The 17,958-nt window shown below is 47.4% G+C and overlaps 1 protein-coding gene across 7 annotated transcripts in view; it reads left to right on the top strand.

Annotated features, from left to right (window-relative positions):
- The window catches only part of DAB2IP (DAB2 interacting protein), a 307,079-nt gene that overhangs the window by 73,052 nt on the left and 216,069 nt on the right, over positions 1-17,958 (top strand). The window contains exon 1 of one of the 7 annotated variants that reach the window (XM_079961960.1): positions 5,384-5,787. The exons of the other annotated variants lie outside the window; for them this stretch is intronic. The gene's annotated coding sequence lies outside the window, so the exon portion shown is untranslated. Of the gene's footprint in view, positions 1-5,383; positions 5,788-17,958 lie in introns of those variants that run through there. 7 annotated transcript variants of the gene reach the window in all.

The raw sequence follows: 17,958 nt of genomic DNA, 5'->3' as shown, positions 1-17,958 counted from the left end.
CCAGCGTCCATCAACCTGGAGATCTTATATCCGAGGCTCTTAACTCTTCTTCACTTCCCTTCTGCCGATCTTCTTGATAACCTTTGGTGCTAAAAAGCAGATCTCGGGGGCGCTCCAACCCAACGATGCTTATATTCCTTCTTGACAGGTCTGCCAGATTTCCATAGTTAAAGCTAGGGCCCATAAAGTATTCTGAATCTTGTTTCACAATTCTTCCAAGTCCAAAGGCCCCCAAAACTCCAATTTCCTCCTGGCTCAAGTTCATATTCCAAAAGTCATTTGCTCCCTGCATAAGGGGATCTCTCCACCTTTCCTTTTTCAGATCAGGCCAGGCACCCATCTTCAAAAACTGGCTTCTCCTAATTACAGTCATATAAGGCCTCAAGTTGTAATCCTCCATTTGCCTCTTTAGGGTTAAGGCTCCCCCTTGTTTTGCCTTGTACTCAACAACAGCAACTTTCTCCTTTTCTAATTCATCAATTTGTTCAGTTAAGAAAGATTCTTGTGCCGGGTTCTTGTCGACTTCTATGCTGATGCCCACTTTTGTTCCCAAAATATCAATATTAGTAGCCATGACATCTATCTGTTTATGCAGCTTTCCCAACAAATAGAATGTCCTATTCAGTACAGACACTACTTCTTCCTTTGCCGACATTCTTAAGATGTTCAAGGTCAGAACTAGTTGCTCACAGTCTTTATCTTAAGACCAATTTCCCAGCTGCACTCTTGTAACAATGTCCCAAAACTCCCTCTAGAGGAAGACAGTCTCCATTTGTATCAATCCTTTCCAGCACAATTCCAAAAGTAAATTAGTAACAGTTTCCAGTTACCTTTTCTTCTTTTTAAGTGCAGAAGCGGACAATAGAAACAATGTCTTTCTTTTAAAGCTAGCTGTCAAATTTGTCCTGTTTACCGTCGATGGACTTTTTGCAAACCATTCCCAGGTTCAGAGACATGATGCTTCGATTTTTAATTTTTCACCTTCTCCTGCTAGTTCACTTGGTCAAAATTAATAGTTTCATTCAGTGGAGTTTTAATCCTTTACGTAAGACTTTCCAAAGCCTTAGTTAACAACTACTTTGCTTCAGTCTATTTACAGAAAGGGCAGGTGGACTTCCTGTTTGAACCTTCCCCGTTCGGTGCCAAATTAAATTATTTAAAAGCTCAATTTCCCGTTCTACTCATGGGTTGTTGTTTAAAATCCAGTTGTCCACAGGAAAAAAGTCAACGCTCTCCGACAGCAGCAATGCGGCTTCGCTCCGTGAAATAAGCGGTCGATTCAAAGCACTGCACCTCTCACCCCACGTCGCTCCGGATTCCCGATACCGGGTCTCCCCGCGAGTAGGGCAGGCGCAGAAGGTGCCAGCTGAATCCCAGGTTCACAGACTTCTTCCGTTTGTGATTTCTAAGGGTCTCCGCCTTCGCCGTGGCGGTCAGACCCTGTTTTTCACGGAGCCGGTTCCTCCCGATCGGAGGAGCTCTGCCATTGCCGGAGGCGCTAACCCGGAAGTCTGGACAATAAAGTTTATCGTATTGTATGTCCTGCACTCTGTGCAGAACTCTGAAATACAAACTGGAATAATGGGAAATTCTTAAATGTTTTGGTTCCACTTTCAAACCCAAGGCTGGGCAATTGGGAACTTCTGCAATCCCTAGAAGATATTTGGATGGCAAGAACTGCAGGTGTATCCTTCTCTGCCTTTCACCGGCATAGCAACCCCCGCCGGCACTTGGGGTGGAAGGGGGGGTACATGCACACCCACATGAAAGGGTCAGAGCATCCAAGTGGGCAGGGCATGCCGTCCGAGTAAATGCACCCTCCTGTGAGGGAAGCATCTAACATTTTCTGGCAGCGCTGAGCCCACTACAGGGCAGCCACGGTTGAGAGGAAGGTGGTGGCTGGGCTGCCCTAGGGTGCTCTGCTGCCCATGGTGCCTGTACCCTCCCCCACCCCCTTCCTCCACTATTGGAGAGCAGCCTTTACCAAAGGTGTCCTGGGCTCAGAAGACACTCGAACTCAGGACGCAAGGCAGAAACGTGCTAAGAGGAAGGCACGCTTGGCAAATCCACACCGTGATCAGCTCCTGCCCGGGAACCAATGTCCCCACTGTGGAAGGACGTGTGGATCCAGAATTGGCCTCCACAGTCACCTACGCACTCATTGTTAAAACTGTGTTTATAGAAAACAATCTTACTCGGCTACAAGTGATTGCCAAAGAAGAAGCTTTCTTCCCTTGTTTGCTATATTTTTATCCCACTTTTCAGACAGTTTGTGGTCTTCCAAAGCGGCTCCCAGATAGAGGGAGAAGGAGAGGTTGACCTCCCTCAAGGAAAAGAGAGTGGAGGGGAAAGGGAGAGAAGTAGGAGAAATTGACTTCATGGCTAGAACCAAATGGGCCATTGATGCCCCGTTGGGGCCAGGCAGATCTTCCAGTGCTGGTTTCCTGGCTTGAATAGCTCTGTTTTCCTCTGGCCCATGGATGAGATCCTAATGGTGTGACCCCGCTGAAGAAAGGCTACAATGTTTGAGACTTTTTAGCGTGGAGATTTTCTGAGAAAGAGGTGGCATGACAGAAGTTCAGAAAATGATGCACCTATGGAAAAAGTGGACACAAGACAGCTTTTCTCCCTCTCTCATAAGATTCAGGATGGATTTTTAAAAAGTGTTTCTTCACGCAGCACAGCAAACTCGCTCCCATAGATGGCAGTGATGGTCACCAACATGCATATATATAGGATTGGACATATCCATGGAGGACAAGGCTTTTGGTGCCTACTAGCTCTGCTCTGCTTCCATAGTCGAAGGCAGGAAATGCTTCTGAATACTAGTTGCTAGAAACTACAGGAGGGGAGTGTTGCTCTTATGTTCAAGTCCTGCTTATGAGTTTCCCATTGGAGAATCTGCTTGGCCACCGTGAGAACAGGTTGTGAGTCGAGGACCCACCACCCGCATAGAATTATAAGAAGACACATAGACACATTATTTTTGGTTAATGGGCAAAATAAGGCCACAACTTTATTGGTTACAGCATGTGAGTAAGGTAAAGGTAAAGGGACCCCTGACCATTAGGTCCAGTCTGTCAGCATCGCCCTTGAGCCAGTGTCACCAACTGGACTCATCCACTTCAGCCCTGACTGGGCTAGGCGAGCTGGGTAGCACTTCCAGAGACCACCTTCTGCACAGGAACAGGTCAAAGTGCTGTGGACTCACAGCTTAGTGTTGTGAGCACCGGATTCACTTCCACAAGAAGACAGTCGTCGCACAGCAGAGTATAGCAGAGCATAAACGACTCGGAGAGCAGCTCTGTAGAATATCTTCTTTATTCTATCTACAACTATAATATACAAATATATACAGAGCTAAATGAGGTCTAAACTAAAAAACTGAACTGCACTGAGTGTCTGCAGCTGCTCTTAGCAGCAACCTTATCTATACAGTGGTGCCTCGCAAGACGAAATTATTTCGTTCCGCAAGTCTCTTCGTCTTGCGGTTTTTTTGTCTTGCGAAGCACCCCTATTAGCGGATTAGCGGATTAGCGCTATTAGCGGCTTAGCGGCTATTAGCGGCTTAGCGGCTATTAGCGGCTTAGCGGCTTAGAAAAAGGGGGGGGAGGGAAAAAATCGCAAGAACTCGCAAGACGTTTTCGTCTTGCGAAGCAAGCCCATAGGGAAATTCGTCTTGCAAAGCACCTCAAAAGACGGAAAACCCTTTAGTCTAGCGAGTTTTTCGTCTTGCGAGGCATTCGTCTTGCGGGGCACCACTGTACACACAATCTCTAACACTCAGTCTCTCTCTCTCCGACACACTGACTGACTGACTGACTGACTGACTCTTTGATGTTAGGCTGGAGCGGAATAAGTAGAGAGCAGAACACCGCCCCTTCTCTCTGGAAAATCACCAGACTCATCAGCAGATTCTTGGATATGGGAGGGGGTGAAATCTCCTCACAGTTGTGGCTGACTCTGGGTTTGTGGCGCTCATCTCGCTTTTTTGGCCGAGGGAACCGGCGTACAGCTTCCGGGTCATGTGGCCAGCATGACTAAGCCGCTTCTGGGCAACCAAAGCAGTGCACAGAAATGCAGTTTACCTTCCCGCCGGAGAGGTACCTACGGTATTTATCTACTTGCACTTTGACGTGCTTTCGAACTGCTAGGTTGGCGGGAGCAGGAACTGAGCAACGGGAGCTCACCCCGTTGCGGGGATTTGAACCACCAACCTTCTGATCAGCAAGTCCTAGGCTCTGTGGTTTAACCCACGTCTCAGTATTGCCTTAGGCATTCGATAAAACAGCAATACATGACTCCACCCCGCTCAGCAGGGAGTCATTTCAGGGTTGACAATCAGTGGGAGGAGCTTGTTGATGCAAATACAACTGGAAGCTTCCCCATGACGTCACTGGGGGTCGTGCCATGGCCCTAGCCACCAGTAGGGCATCGGACAGGATCCACGATCACTGGGTTCCTGTAACAGAATACCCAAAAGAGGAGGGGTAGATGATGGCCATACCCAATCCTTCAACACAGCACACATATTCCAATGCCTAACCACCAATACCAGAAAGTTGTGACGAGTTGCTACGAGGTAGGTGAAAAAACCAAGAGGACAGGTTGCTGGACTACATAGGTCGTTGGCCTGATCTAGTAGGATCTTCATATGTTCTTATGTCCTTTACTTGCAGCCCCAGGACAGTTGGCAGTTGACACCAAGTGTCCTTACTGGCAAGGAGTTCCCTGCAGCTTCTGATGTATTGGGCCAGGTGGGCATTCTTTTGCTTTCCCTCAGAGGCAATTGTTGCAGTCTCCTGGCATTCCCTGGCCCCCGGCCCATGACAGAAGCCACTGTGTGCTTTCCTTCTCTAATTCTTAGTCCATTCTTAGCACCCAGCAATGGACAAGGTGCCTTGTAGTTATATGAACATATAAAGTTTGGTCCCAGCTCCAAGAGGCCTACAGTCTAAAATTTGACAGTGGGAGGAGGCAGGAGAACGAGGAGAGGAATATCTGTGGCCTCCTTCCCCGCCTCCTCCTCACAGCTCAGTTTTCAAAGATAACGTACAGCCAGAGAGCGCAGATTCCTTGCAAGGGGCCCATCGCTAGTTTGCGAACTTCCTTCTCCCTTTCTTGCGGTTTGCTCTGGATAAAACTGCAATTAATGCTGCTTAGATGATAGCTGGATGGGAAACACCTGAGCTCATTAAGATAATGAGAGTTCTTTGGCAGATGCAAAGCAGGGAAGGGACAGGTAAATCCAGTTCCACCTCACTCTGCAGAAAAACACCACCCCTTTCGGAGAACCAGGAGGTGTCAAAATCTCCCTGCCAATGGGCTGCACAGCACTGGAGTGTCAGGTGATGAGGGAACCGGTCTTTCATTGGCCGTGTTCACTTTTGAGGAGAAATGAGGTTCATCTGCAAAGTTCTGTGCTCCCTTGCTGTTCTCCTGGCTTGGCATGCAGACAGGTCTTTCTAGCCTTGCCAGACCTTCCTCAGTCACTCCCTGACTTCCACCTGAACTGACGGCAGCCAGATTCACTTTGGGAGCCTCTCTGCCTGGAGGCTGCTTCTGGGCTGCGCTCCCCCCTTACAGCAAGGAGAGTACCGGCAGCCCCTTTGCTGCCTACCCTGGGCGGCTTTCCACCTTTCCTGGCTCAAACAGCATTCCAGCACCAGGTACCAAATTCCATTCCAGCGCCTGATGAAGTCACCCCCTCCCACTGCTCGGCTTCAGAGCTGTCCAGGGTGCCATGGCATGGGGGTCTCTGACGGCCACCGCTGCTTCTCCTCTTAGGTGAGTTGTCTCTCAGGAATGTTTGGTCAGGCTCTAACTTTTGCAGATGTAGACTTTGTGCAACCCAGCCTCCTCCTTCTGCTCCCTATCCCTGGCTTAAGTTTCCTGCCGAGGTGCCCGTAGGAGATTCCTCCACTGCTTTTGCTAACCAGCTCCAGCTGGCTCCTGCAGACCCCCCCATGCCAGGCCTTTCCCTTTCCCTCTCCCTCTCCCTCTCCCTCTCCCTCTCCCTCTCCCTCTCCCTCTCCCTCTCCCTCTCCCTTTTCTTTTCTTTCCTCTTTTGGCTATTGCTGCTGCTGCTGCTGCACACTTCTACCTGAGCTGCCTGGGATGGTTGTTGACCTGAATTTTCAGCTAGAGGAGCAGCACAGCTGATGCTGGCTCATATCTGAATGAATTAGAACTTGATTTTGTCAAGTCTGCAGGCCTGTCAGCCTGCCCCGTCTCTGCCATTTTGAAGGACATTGCCATCCCTGATTGGCCTTCCCAGCTTGGCCTTCTGATTGGCTGGAAGCTGGTCATACCTGCAAGCTTTCCCAGTTCTGGTCAAATCTTAGCCTGTGACCTCATGTCACCTCTGACCTACCCTGATTGGCCCAATTTTTCCCATTTTCTCTGTGTCCAGAGTCGCTTTGGTGCAGACCAATAGGCAAGTAGGCAAGCAAGAAAGATAATCAGTACCTTGATTGATCTTTGTTTTACTTTATTGTTTTTTTTAAGTGTTATATCCTGCTTTCCTTATAGATGCTTGTTTGGACTTTCTTTCTTCTAATGTTCGTTAAACGTACAGAAATTATTGATTTTTATGAAAACAGTGATAGGTACTTGTTTTAAATAAATAAATTAAAAACATGGTGGCTGACTGTAAAATGATCAAACACAATAAGAATCAAACTGAGGGTGAGAAAACAAATGCAGGGCAGATATATGTTATCATTTCAACAGAACTCCCAAAACAATAATACTCAGAAAAAGGAGTGAGGGGAAATAATGAGGGATGAACAATATATATCTGGCTCACATTGCTTTTGCACATGTCTGTTCTGTCTCATTACTGCACTACCCTGCAAATAATCATGACAATAAATAATAATTCACGTGAAACCTCCATATTAAATTAGTGTTTCAACGCATAATTTCTCCCTAAATGCACATTTCTAAACACATTCTGAACATATTTCTAAATTGTAGAGCTCAGAAAGGTTCAGAAAGGGGCAACCAAAATGACTTGGGGGGGGGGAGGAATGTAGCATTTGGGACTTTTTTAAGCTTAGAGAAGATGCGAGTAAGAGGCAACATGATAGATTTTTATTTTTATTTTTAATTATGCACGTCATAGAGAAAGTGGATGGAGGAAAGTTTCTCTCTTAACTCTAGAATACGTGACATCTAGGACAGATAATAGAAAGGATTTCTTGAGGCATTGCATACTATGGAACCAGTGTGAGAGAGGTAGTGTGGTGTAGTGGTTAAGAGCGGTAGTCTTGTAATCTGGGGAACCGGGTTTGCTTCCCCGTTCCTCCACATGCAGCTGCTGGGTGACCTTGGGCCAGTCACACTTCTCTGAAGTCTCTCAGCCCCACTCACGTTACAGAGTGTTTGTTGTGTGGGAGGAAGGGAAAGGAGAATGTTAGCCGCTTTGAGACTCCTGAAGGGGAGTGATAAAGCGGGATATCAGATCCAAACTCTTCTTCCTGCAGGAGGTAGTGATGGTCATCAACTTGGAGGGCTTTAAAAGAGGACTGGGGAAAATTCATGGAGGAGGGATATCGATGGCTGCTAGCCATAATGGCTGTGCTCTGCCTCCATGGTCAGAGGCACCTGTACAGTGGTACCTCGGGTTACAGGTGCTTCAGGTTACAGACGCTTCGGGTTACAGACTCTGCTAACCCAGAAATAGTACCTCAGGTTAAGAACTTTGCTTCAGGATGAGAACAGAAATCGCACTGCGGCGGCGGGAGGCCCCATTAGCTAAAGTGGTACCTCAGGTTAAGAACAGTTTCAGGTTAAGAACGGACCTCCAGAACGAATTAAGTTCTTAACCCGAGGTACCACTGTACTTCTGAACATCAGTTGCTGGAAACCACAGCAGGGGAGAAGAAGGCTCTTGTGCTCGGGTCCGGCTTGCTGGTTTCCCACAAGCATCTGGGTATGGACCTGATCCAGCAGGTTCTTCTTGGGCTCTTATATTATATCTTAAAACATAGTTCTTTAAGATGCCGTTTGGTAGCTTTTAAGCTGAAAACTGCACCTCAGGATTCAGGAAAGTGATAAGACCGAGAGAGAATGCACCCTGATCTTTGTGTTCTGTCTGTGAGGGTGGATTCAGGTCAGTTCTCATAAGAATTTGCTTTGACGAAATCCCCCAAGCAGCTCTGGAAAGCTGCATATCGAGAGATGGCCACAGGCTTGGCCAACCCGAAAGGCTTCCTTAAAGAGCAAGGTTTTGACCATGGATGCTCTGCGTTAGACCCAACTGGTCACCTTATGGAGAACATACCATGGCATTGCTGTAACTTGATGGAAGTACAAGTAAAAATACCAGTAAATAATACATCGGTGGATGTTGCTTAGAACAGTAGCTTGCTCAGAAACTAGGATGGGGGGGGTTATTCAAAAGCAGCTGGCGGGGGCCAAATTCTGGGTGGCAAATTCACTGTCTTCTTTCTTTCTTTCTTTCTTTCTTTCTTTCTTTCTTTCTTTCTTTCTTTCTTTCGTTTGTTCGTTCTTTCGTTCTTTCGTTCTTTCGTTCTTTCGTTCTTTCGTTCTTTCGTTCTTTCGTTCTTTCTTTCCCCTGTGCTTTTGGCAGCCTGGTTTCCTGTTTTCTTTGCCCAGTTTGTGGCCATTCTGTGGGTTAGAAGGAGAGAAAACCTTCCGGCATGTGGGCTATACTCCCTCATGAGCAACTTTCCAGGGCTCACATCCAGCTTGAGGGCCAAGGCAAAGGGAAAAGAAGGGCAAGCAATGGTGGCTGTAACCCTTACCTTATCACAGCAGGCTTCATTCCATAAAAGACGCATAAGTTTCTACATATACACGCAGACAAACATATACACACAGCCAGGAGTGATGCCTTGTTGCCTTCTACATGTGCTATGTCAGGAAAATTTTGGGCATCACATGGCAAGACAGAGCCTCAAAAAAAAAAAAAAAGAAAAGAAAAGAAAAGAAAAGAAAAGGGTGCTGTCCCAAGTCCATATTCAAAGCATGTTGGCACTTCTGTCTCAGCGACGTCAACGCTGGCATGGCCATGTCCACAGAATGGAAGATGCCAGGACCCTCAAGGATGTGCTTGTCTTGCCAAATGCAAGGTGTTTCTTTTAAAATTAGATTCAGAAGTAATACAAACACATGTGAGTGTGAGCAGATTGCAGATTTCCCCCCCCCCCAACAACAAGCAATACAGGTGAAACTCGAAAAATTAGAATATCGTGGAAAAGTTCCTTTCTTTCAGGAATTCAACTTCAAAGGTGAAACTCATAGATGAGATAGACTCATGATAGGCCAAGTGAGATATGTCAAGCCTTGATTTGTGATCATTGCGATGATCACAGTGTACAGCTGATGAAAACCCCAAATTAACAATCTCAGAAAATGAAAATATTCAATGAAATCAGCAAAACAGGGATTGCAAATCAAGCAAGATTGGACCTCTGAGAAGTAGAAGCAGATCTCGCTTGGCATGTCATGAGTCAATCTCATATATGAGTTTCACCTTTGAAGTTGAATTCCTGAAAGAAAGGAACTTTTCCACGATATTCTAATTTTTCGAGTTCCACCTGTATATACATTACAAAGCAAGCATTTCAACCTGCCACTGGGAAGCCCTGAAGAAGTGACCACCAGGTAGCCTTCATCTGCACAGCTCTGCGGCCAACAGCCTGTGCACGAACTTCCACTGCCATGCTCAAAAGCCATCTGATTCATCTGCTCTACATCAAAGATGGTCAAAAGGCGCTCCACCAGACCACAAATCAAAGGTAGATACTAGCCAGTGCAGGTTTTAGCCATTTGCCACCAGACCATACGTCAAAAGCAACCATCAAAGACATTTTACAAGGGGTAGAGAGGAAATAAACAGTGGCCAGGAAGGGATAGATAGTTAAATAGAGGCAGGAAGAGATGACCATGTTAGATCACTATCTCCTTGAAATCACAGTAATCTTCCGGAATAAGTCTCCCATATAGTGCTCAATGGGGAGTTGGCTTCAGGCACTAGGCCTGTTGGCAGACTGTTACAAAAAGTGCCTTTTTTTCTGGAAAAAATAGGTGCCGGTACTCACCTTGGAAGTTCTTACAGTAAGTGCCACGCTTTTTAACAACAACAAAAGAGGTGCTGGTACTGAGTACCTCTGAGTACCCATGGGGGGAAGCACTGGTTGCAAATATGTCTGCAAATGTGACATGAAGGCTGGCAACATCATCAACCCTGCTGTGTGGGAATCCCTTGCAGATGACCGCAGTCCCTGGAGACATAGTCAGGTCTTGCATCTGTAGCAGTGACCAGAGGAGGAACGAGCACTGGGAGGTTCACAGAAAAAAGAATTGCCATGGTGCACCTGCAGCAGCACAACCATACGCTTTCCTCTGCCCCAGCTGCAACAAAACATGTCTCTCCTGCTTTGGTCTCTACAGCCACCGCAGGCGCTGCAACCTTCCAACAGCTTGACTTCACCCCCAAAGTGTTTCCCAAGACAGGTAGATGCCTATACAGTGGGTTGCAAATGTGATCCGTGCGGGAGGGACGTTCGCAACCCACAGCGTTCGCAACCTGCAGCGGCGCATCTGTGCTTCTGTGCATGCGCAAAGTGGTTTTGCGCATGTGCGAGTGCCGAAACCCAGAAGTAACCTCTTCTGGTACTTCCGGGTTCGGAACCCGAAAATGCGCAACCTGAAGCATCTGTACCTGAGGAATGACTGTACAGGCAAACATTCTCAAGCACAGTGTTTTCCATCCAGATATTCAAGAGGCACTAACACGGATGAAGAACACATTCCAATGAGGCCAGAAAAGAACTCAAGGAAAGTGCAAAGCAGAGTTGGTAAAGGCTGTTTCCGTGGACCCAGTCCCAAGGGGGATGCATTTGGCACCCAAGCCCACCTTTGGGGGTCCCTCATTTTTAACCTCTATTGCTTCACACTTTAGAATAGTAGAAACAAAATAAAAAAATTCCTTCCAGTAGCACCTTAAAGACCAACTAAGTTAGTTCTAGGTATGAGCTTTCGTGTGCATGCACACTTCTTCAGATACACTGAAACAAAAGTCACCAGACCCTTCTATATAGTGAGAAGGTGGGGAGGGGTATTACTCAGAAGGGTGGTGGGATTGGGTGATTGGCAGATAGCTGTGATGAGCCTGTTGACGACTCTTAACGACTGCAATAGGTCTTACAGGAAAAAGCAAGGGGTGAGAAGGTGAAAAATGGCTTTGTCATGTATAATGAGATAAGAATCCAATGTCTTTGTTCAGACCAGGTCTCTCCATGGTTTTAAGTTTGGTAAGGTAAAGGTAAAGGTACCCCTGCCCGTACGGGCCAGTCTTGACAGACTCTGGGGTTGTGCGCCCAGCTCACTCAAGAGGCCGGGGGCCAGCGCTGTCCGGAGACACTTCCGGGTCACGTGGCCAGCGTGACATCGCTGCTCTGGCGAGCCAGAGCCGCACACGGAAACGTCGTTTACCTTCCCGCTGGTAAGCGGTCCCTATTTATCTACTTGCACCCGCAGGTGCTTTCGAACTGCTAGGTTGGCAGGCGCTGGGACCGAGCAGCGGGAGCGCACCCCGCCGCAGGGATTCGAACCGCCGATCTTTCGATCGGCAAGCCCTAGGCGCTGAGGCTTTTACCCACAGCGCCACCCGCGTCCCTTGAGTTTGGTAATAAGTTGCAATTCAGCAGCTTCTCTTTCCAGTCTATTTCTGAAATTCTTTTGTAATAGAACAGCTACTTTGAGATCTTCTAAGGTGCTACTGGAAGGAATTTTTTTATTTTGTTTTGACTATGGCAGACCAACACGGCTACCTATCTGTAACTAGAATAGCAGAGTTGGAATGAGTCCCCAAAGGTCATCTAGTGCAACCCCCTGCAATGCAGGAACCACAGCTAAAGCATCCATGAGAAATGGCCAGCCAAGCTCGCTTTTAAAACCTCCAGCGCAGGAGGGTCCATCGCTTTCCGCCGCTGAATGGCTCTTACCATAAGAAAAGTCTTCCGTTTAGTCAGGATGTCCTTTGCTGTCATTTGAATCCATTGGTTTGGGTCCTGGCCTGTGGAGCGACACAAAACAAGCATGCTCCATCTCCCACGTAACAATCCTTCAGGCATTTAAAGATGGCCACCGTTTCAGCTCTCAGTCTCCTCATCTCCAGGCTAAATACGTGCCCTTTGGGATGCCCATAAGCCTGGCTGCCTCCCACTGCCTCCAGGTCAGGAGGCCCAAGCAGCAGCCGATGTAGCCCTCCCTTCTCTGTGTAATCCCTTTACAAGGAGGGTTTACTCTGTCAGGAAGGAGCCCGTCTTGCCTGGGGTGATGAGGTAAATGCACAGCACTTGCATTTAAGATGCGGGAAATTAACCTTTCAGAGCATTGGACACATGTCTCAGGAAAGGGAGGGGAAAAAAGTATGGAAAGTGCTAATTGTTACCATTAATAGGTGCCAATGGGGCATAACAGCATTTAAATGTGTCCTGCAGTAGCATTTCCCCAGCCTGCCATTTCCCTAGAAGCTGAAATGTTTCCTCCCCTTAAAACCTGAAATGTGAGCACATAGACTTAACCCTTTGCTTTTGGGGCTGTTTTCACTATGGGAGAAATTTGCAGTAAAGGTAAAGGGGCCCCTGGCCATTAGGTCCAGTCATGGTCGACTCTGGAGTTGCGGCGCTCATCTCACTTTACTGGCCGAGGGAACTGCCGTACAGCTTCTGGGTCATGTGACCAGCATGACTAAGCCGCTTCTAGCAAACCAGAGCAGCGCACGGAAACGCCATTTACCTTCCCATTGGAGCAGTACCTATTTATCTACTTGCACTTTGACGTGCTTTTGAACTGCTGGGTTGGCAGGAGCAGGGACCGAGCAACAGGAGCTCACCCCGTTGCGAGAATTCAAACCGCTGACCTTCTGATCAGCAAGTCCTAGGCTCTGTGGTTTAACCCACAGCGCCACCTGTGTCCCTAAATTTGCAGTGCTACTATGCAAATATGTATGCATTCAGGTGTTTATAGCAGCGGCAGTACCCCAGACATGGGCCTTAGCTCCATTCTGCCAGGTTCTGTACAGTCTCAAGCAGAAACAGGCAAAGTCTGGATGATAGGAAGCTGCCTTGTCCAGAGTTTGACATTGGTCCATTGAGCTCAGTAACGTCTACACCAGGAGTAGCCAACCTAGAATTGTAGAGTTGGAAGGGCCACCCAAGGACCATCTAGCCCAAACTTCTGCAATGCAGAAATCACACCTAAGGAACCCCTGATAGATGGCCATCCAACCTTTGTTTAAAAACCTCCAACGAAGGTGAGTCCCCACCTCCAAGGTCATCCGTTCCACTGTTGAACTCTTGCCATCAGAAAAGTCCTAAGAAGAAGGGCCCTGCTGGATCAGGCCAGTTGCCCATCCTGTTCTCACAATGACCAGCCAGATCCCCGTGGGTGTGATGGCCTGGGACTGGGGCTCGGACTCGGAACCAGAGGAGACTCAGTCTGCACCAGATCCTTTGCATCAGGCATCACCTGAACCAAGTCTGGGGCCTGATTCTGAAAGCCCCAGTCTGCACAGGTTCCCCTGCAACAAACACCAACTGGGCCAAGTCAGGGGCCTAAGCCTGTCCTGGCTCCAGATATGGGGATTACCTCGTTGCCTTCAGCTGGGCCATCACTTACAGCTGCTCCACTACCAGTTGGGGCAGGGGAGGCTGAGGCGGCCCCTGGGTCCAGTAACCCACCGACATCTCACGAGCTGCAGAGACCGAGGTCTGAGAGGAGAGACCTGAGTACTTGCAGAAGGAGTGCTCATCTTCAGGCAACAAAGGGAGGTGATCAGGACTGGCCGCTACCCCGACAAAGATAAAAGACTGTCGGACCCTGCCCCAGGTTGCGGGAGCAACGTTGCTGTATGCTAGATCCTGCCTGAGATCCTGTACCTGTCCTTGCCTGGTTTCCTGCCTCGTGTCCTGCCTTGGCCCTGTCGGACTGACTCCCAGCAGAACCTTCGGATTCTGGACCAGTCCTGGACTGCGTTTCACGGGTTACCTGGGCCCAGCACAGTGGGAAAACAGCAAGCAGGATTCAAGCACAAGAGCATCATTCTCCCCTCCAGTAGTTTCCACCAGCTGGCATTTGGAAGTATTGCTGTCTCCCAACTGTAGAGCATAGCCATTATGGCCATTGGTAGTTCTCTCCTCCATAAATTACTGTTAATTCCATTTTAAAGCCATCTAAGTTGGTGGCCAGCACTGCCTACTGAGGGAGCAACTTCCATAGTTTGTGCTTCATGAACAATTGCTTGCTTTTCTCTGTCCTGAATCCTCTAACATTCATCTTCATTGAATGTCCATGAGTTCTGGTGCTTTGATATACAATAGACTCTACTTACATTCTTCTGATATATAGAGTCCCAAACAACCTGGACCTTGAATACTTAAGGGATTGCCTCTCTGCACATGTCTGCCTGTGAGTTCAGATCTTCTGGGGATGCCCTCATTAATGCCACAGTGCTAGGAACTGTACCTTTGGTAATAAGGCAGAGGTGGACCTTTTCTGTGGTGGTTCCCCCACTCTGGAATGCCCTCTCCCACCCTGAAATTCAGTTGGCACCTCTGGTAGTGCCATTCGGGTGCCTGGTAAGAAGCTGGCTGCTTGTTCAGGCCTTTGGGCATGACTGCTACTGTTAACTGATGCTGCTGCATTATTTTGATTGCATTTTCTCTGAGGTTTAAACTGAGTCTTCGTTGTTATGTTGGGACCCGCCCAGGGATCCCGGGATGTGAGGCAGGCTGTGGGGAGCCAAAATCAAGTAAATTCAACTCTGCATTCCCTGGCAGTTTTTCCTGGGGACCAGCCCCAGCTGTTCTCTCATGGGTTGCGGAGAGAGCAAATGAGTCTGTGAGTCTGCCTTGCTTGAGCTTCAGGGCCTCATTCCCTTGTTTTTTTGGGACTGTGTTTATTAGCAACTATATCCCAGGTACAAGGCACCGTCGGCAAGGCAGCCTGTTCTTGCAGGAGGAGTTGCCCTTTCCAAGGTATTCATTAGGGGATGTTTCCTTGTCCTGCACAAGCAGACAGTCCTCCCAGCAATTTGCAGATTATACCTTCATTTGTCCACTTATTGGCTTGAGATCACAGCAGATTCAGGGGTTTAGCACTCTGGGATGGCATTTGCCGGTGGCATGTTATTAACTTAAAACCCTCCAAATCTCTCAGTAATGATACAAGTGGCCTCAGAATCCAGAGAAGTTAACAGTCTGTAAAGGAGGGATTAGTGGCATGGGGTTGAGATATGAAAGGAGATCCCGTTCCGGGTTTAAAAGAGGAGGAAGGGGCTTCATTAGAACATGGCACAAATGCCAACTGGGCAGAATGAGCGGGCCGCTGGGAGCCAGGGCTCTTGCTGAGGCTTCCAGGCCTCTCAGCCAGCTCACCTGCACTCTTCTGATTAAGGCGAGTCTCTGGAAGATTCACCCCACTAGCTTTCAAGGGGCAGAGCCAAAATGTATTTCTGGAGCGGAGAGTTGTTTTTGCAAGCCTTTTGAGACTTGAGCAGGCCACTTAGGGGCATGGTGATGCAGCAAAACAGTTGGGAGGATGCCAACAAACCAATGTTTGCTGATGGTACTGTTGGGTCATGTTCTAGCCAATCAAATTGTTGTTATTTCTGCGGCACATTTTCTGCAGTCCAGGACTCACATACTAAAAACGGCACTGATATAATGCAAAAAGCTAAAAACATCTGAAAGATAATAGTTAACAAACAATCAAACATTAATAGAAGTATATATATATATATATATATATATATATATATATAACAAATCTGTTAAAATGCAGTGAAAGCAGCACCGCACTATTAAAAGCCCTTTCCTTAGATAACAGCCAGTTGCCAAAGGCCTGTCAGAACAACACAGTCTTCCCCTGTTGGTGGAGGGACAACAAGGAGGAAACCAGTCTGGCTTCTCAAGCGAGGGAATTCCAGAGCCTGGGAGCAGCCCCCATCAAGATCCAACATGAGACCTGAGATAATTGCTCAGTGTGCTGTCCTTCAAATGAAATCTCACCAGTGCAGCCCAGCCCAGTCCCATCTCACTTCCCAGACTCATGAGGACCAGACTCAAGGCAGAACTTGCAGATCAACTTGATGTGGTGATGGCCACCAACCTGGATGGCTTTACAAAAAGGGCATCAGAACAGTCTGCTGGATCGGCCCATGGCCCATCTAGTCTAGCGTCTTGTTCTCACAGTGGCCAACCAGACGCCCATTATGAGAAACCTGAGCACAAGAGCCCTCTCGCCTTCGGTGGTTTTCAGCAACTGACATTCAGAGACATTGCTGCCTCTGACCTATTTTTTAGTATTATTGCCCAAGGATGTTGAATTATGGTATTTTTAAACTAGTTGACTGGTTTTTATTATTCCTCTTAATTGTTGGGTTAATAGCTATTGCCATTTCAAAAAACATGGTGTCCATCTTCAGATGTATGGCAACTTATACATTTTAAAAATAAATTTATATCAGGATTGAATGAAAATACCACCAATTTGTTCCAATTTCTGCCCCTGGGGTGGGGATGTCATCTCCCAGTAAGGCCTCTTACTGCTGCTGCAAAATGGACCATTCTGCTGCTGTGCTGACAGAGAAATGGGAACTTCAATTCATGTTCTTTTCGTATGCAACTTTTTACAGAGATGACCAAATAGATGGTTTACATCTATGCTATGAAAATACCAGGAAAGACGCTTGAGTGATATTTGGCTGACTTATTGCCTGATGGAAAATAATGCAATGACAGCATTTGCTAGACTTCTAGCAATAATGGAGTTGCACAGTTTCTCTTTGTTGCTTCAAAAATTCACAAAGGGAGTCTATCAGTTTAAATGTGTGTGTGTGTGTGTGTGTGTGTTTAAAAAATCATGTTCTTGCTTTATATATGTGTATTACATTCTGTATTAGGAATGGTGTGGTTTTGGATTATACTGTATCTTGCTTTTAATGGGTCTTTAACTGAATAATAAAATATTGTTTTATTTGTAAAACTTGAAGCAGAGGAAGGCATAGGCAGGAAGGCAATTTTACTCTCACTCCCTTCCCCATTTTGTACCAAAAGTTTTTGACTGAGAGCTTTGGGCTCAGCAATAATTTATGCCCCTCCTTTCTTCTAAGCTGGGATTCAAGGCAGGCTCATCCACAGGGTTCCCAGGTGGTCCAGGCACCAGCTAAGCCCAGATCTGCTTAGCTTCAGCAAAGTGAGCCCATCACATGAATTCTGATCATCATTCTCGTCCGTTACTCTGGAATGTATATGTGAACTACAAGTGGGGCACACGCAGTGCATCTATTGGGAACAATGCACATTATTATTTTAGCTCCTTGGTTTTTGCAGCAGGGATCTGAGCAGACCCTCATTCATTCATTCATTTAATAAGAAGAGCCTGCTGAATCAGGGCAATCGCCCTGTCTAGTCCAGAATCTTATTCTCACAGTGACCAACCAGTTGCAACTAGTACTCATAAGCATTATTGCTTCCAGCTGCGTGCACCCTCAAGTTCTCAGTGAATTTGTCCTGTCCTCTTCCAAAGCCATCCAAATGGGTGTCCATCACAGCATCCTGTGGAATTCGGTTCCATAGTTTAACTATGCACTGTGTGAAGAAGTACAGACGTACCTTGGAAGCTGAATGGAATCCGTTCCAGAAGTCTGTTCGACATTCAAAACATTTGCCTTCCAAGGTGCGGCTTCTGATTGGCTGCAGGAGCAAAAGTGCCACTGGACATTCAGCTTCCAAAAGAACATTCACAAACTGGAACACTCACTTCTGGAGAGGAGTAGCCTTAGGAAGTGGTGAGAAGGCGTGGGCCATCAGTCCTCACAACTGCCTTGTTGGAGCAGGAGCCGCTGGGAGGAGCTGCTGGGATCACTAGGCTTGTGCTGTTTTGCCCCCCCCCCTTTTGCTGATCTTTAAAGCCCTAAAC

This window comes from Podarcis cretensis (genome assembly GCF_951804945.1).
Source record: "Podarcis cretensis genome assembly, chromosome: Z".
In the NCBI taxonomy this organism is placed as follows: domain Eukaryota; kingdom Metazoa; phylum Chordata; class Lepidosauria; order Squamata; family Lacertidae; genus Podarcis; species Podarcis cretensis.
The sequence above is the reverse complement of the archived record's forward strand: the minus strand, read 5'-3'. Positions and strand labels throughout refer to the sequence as shown.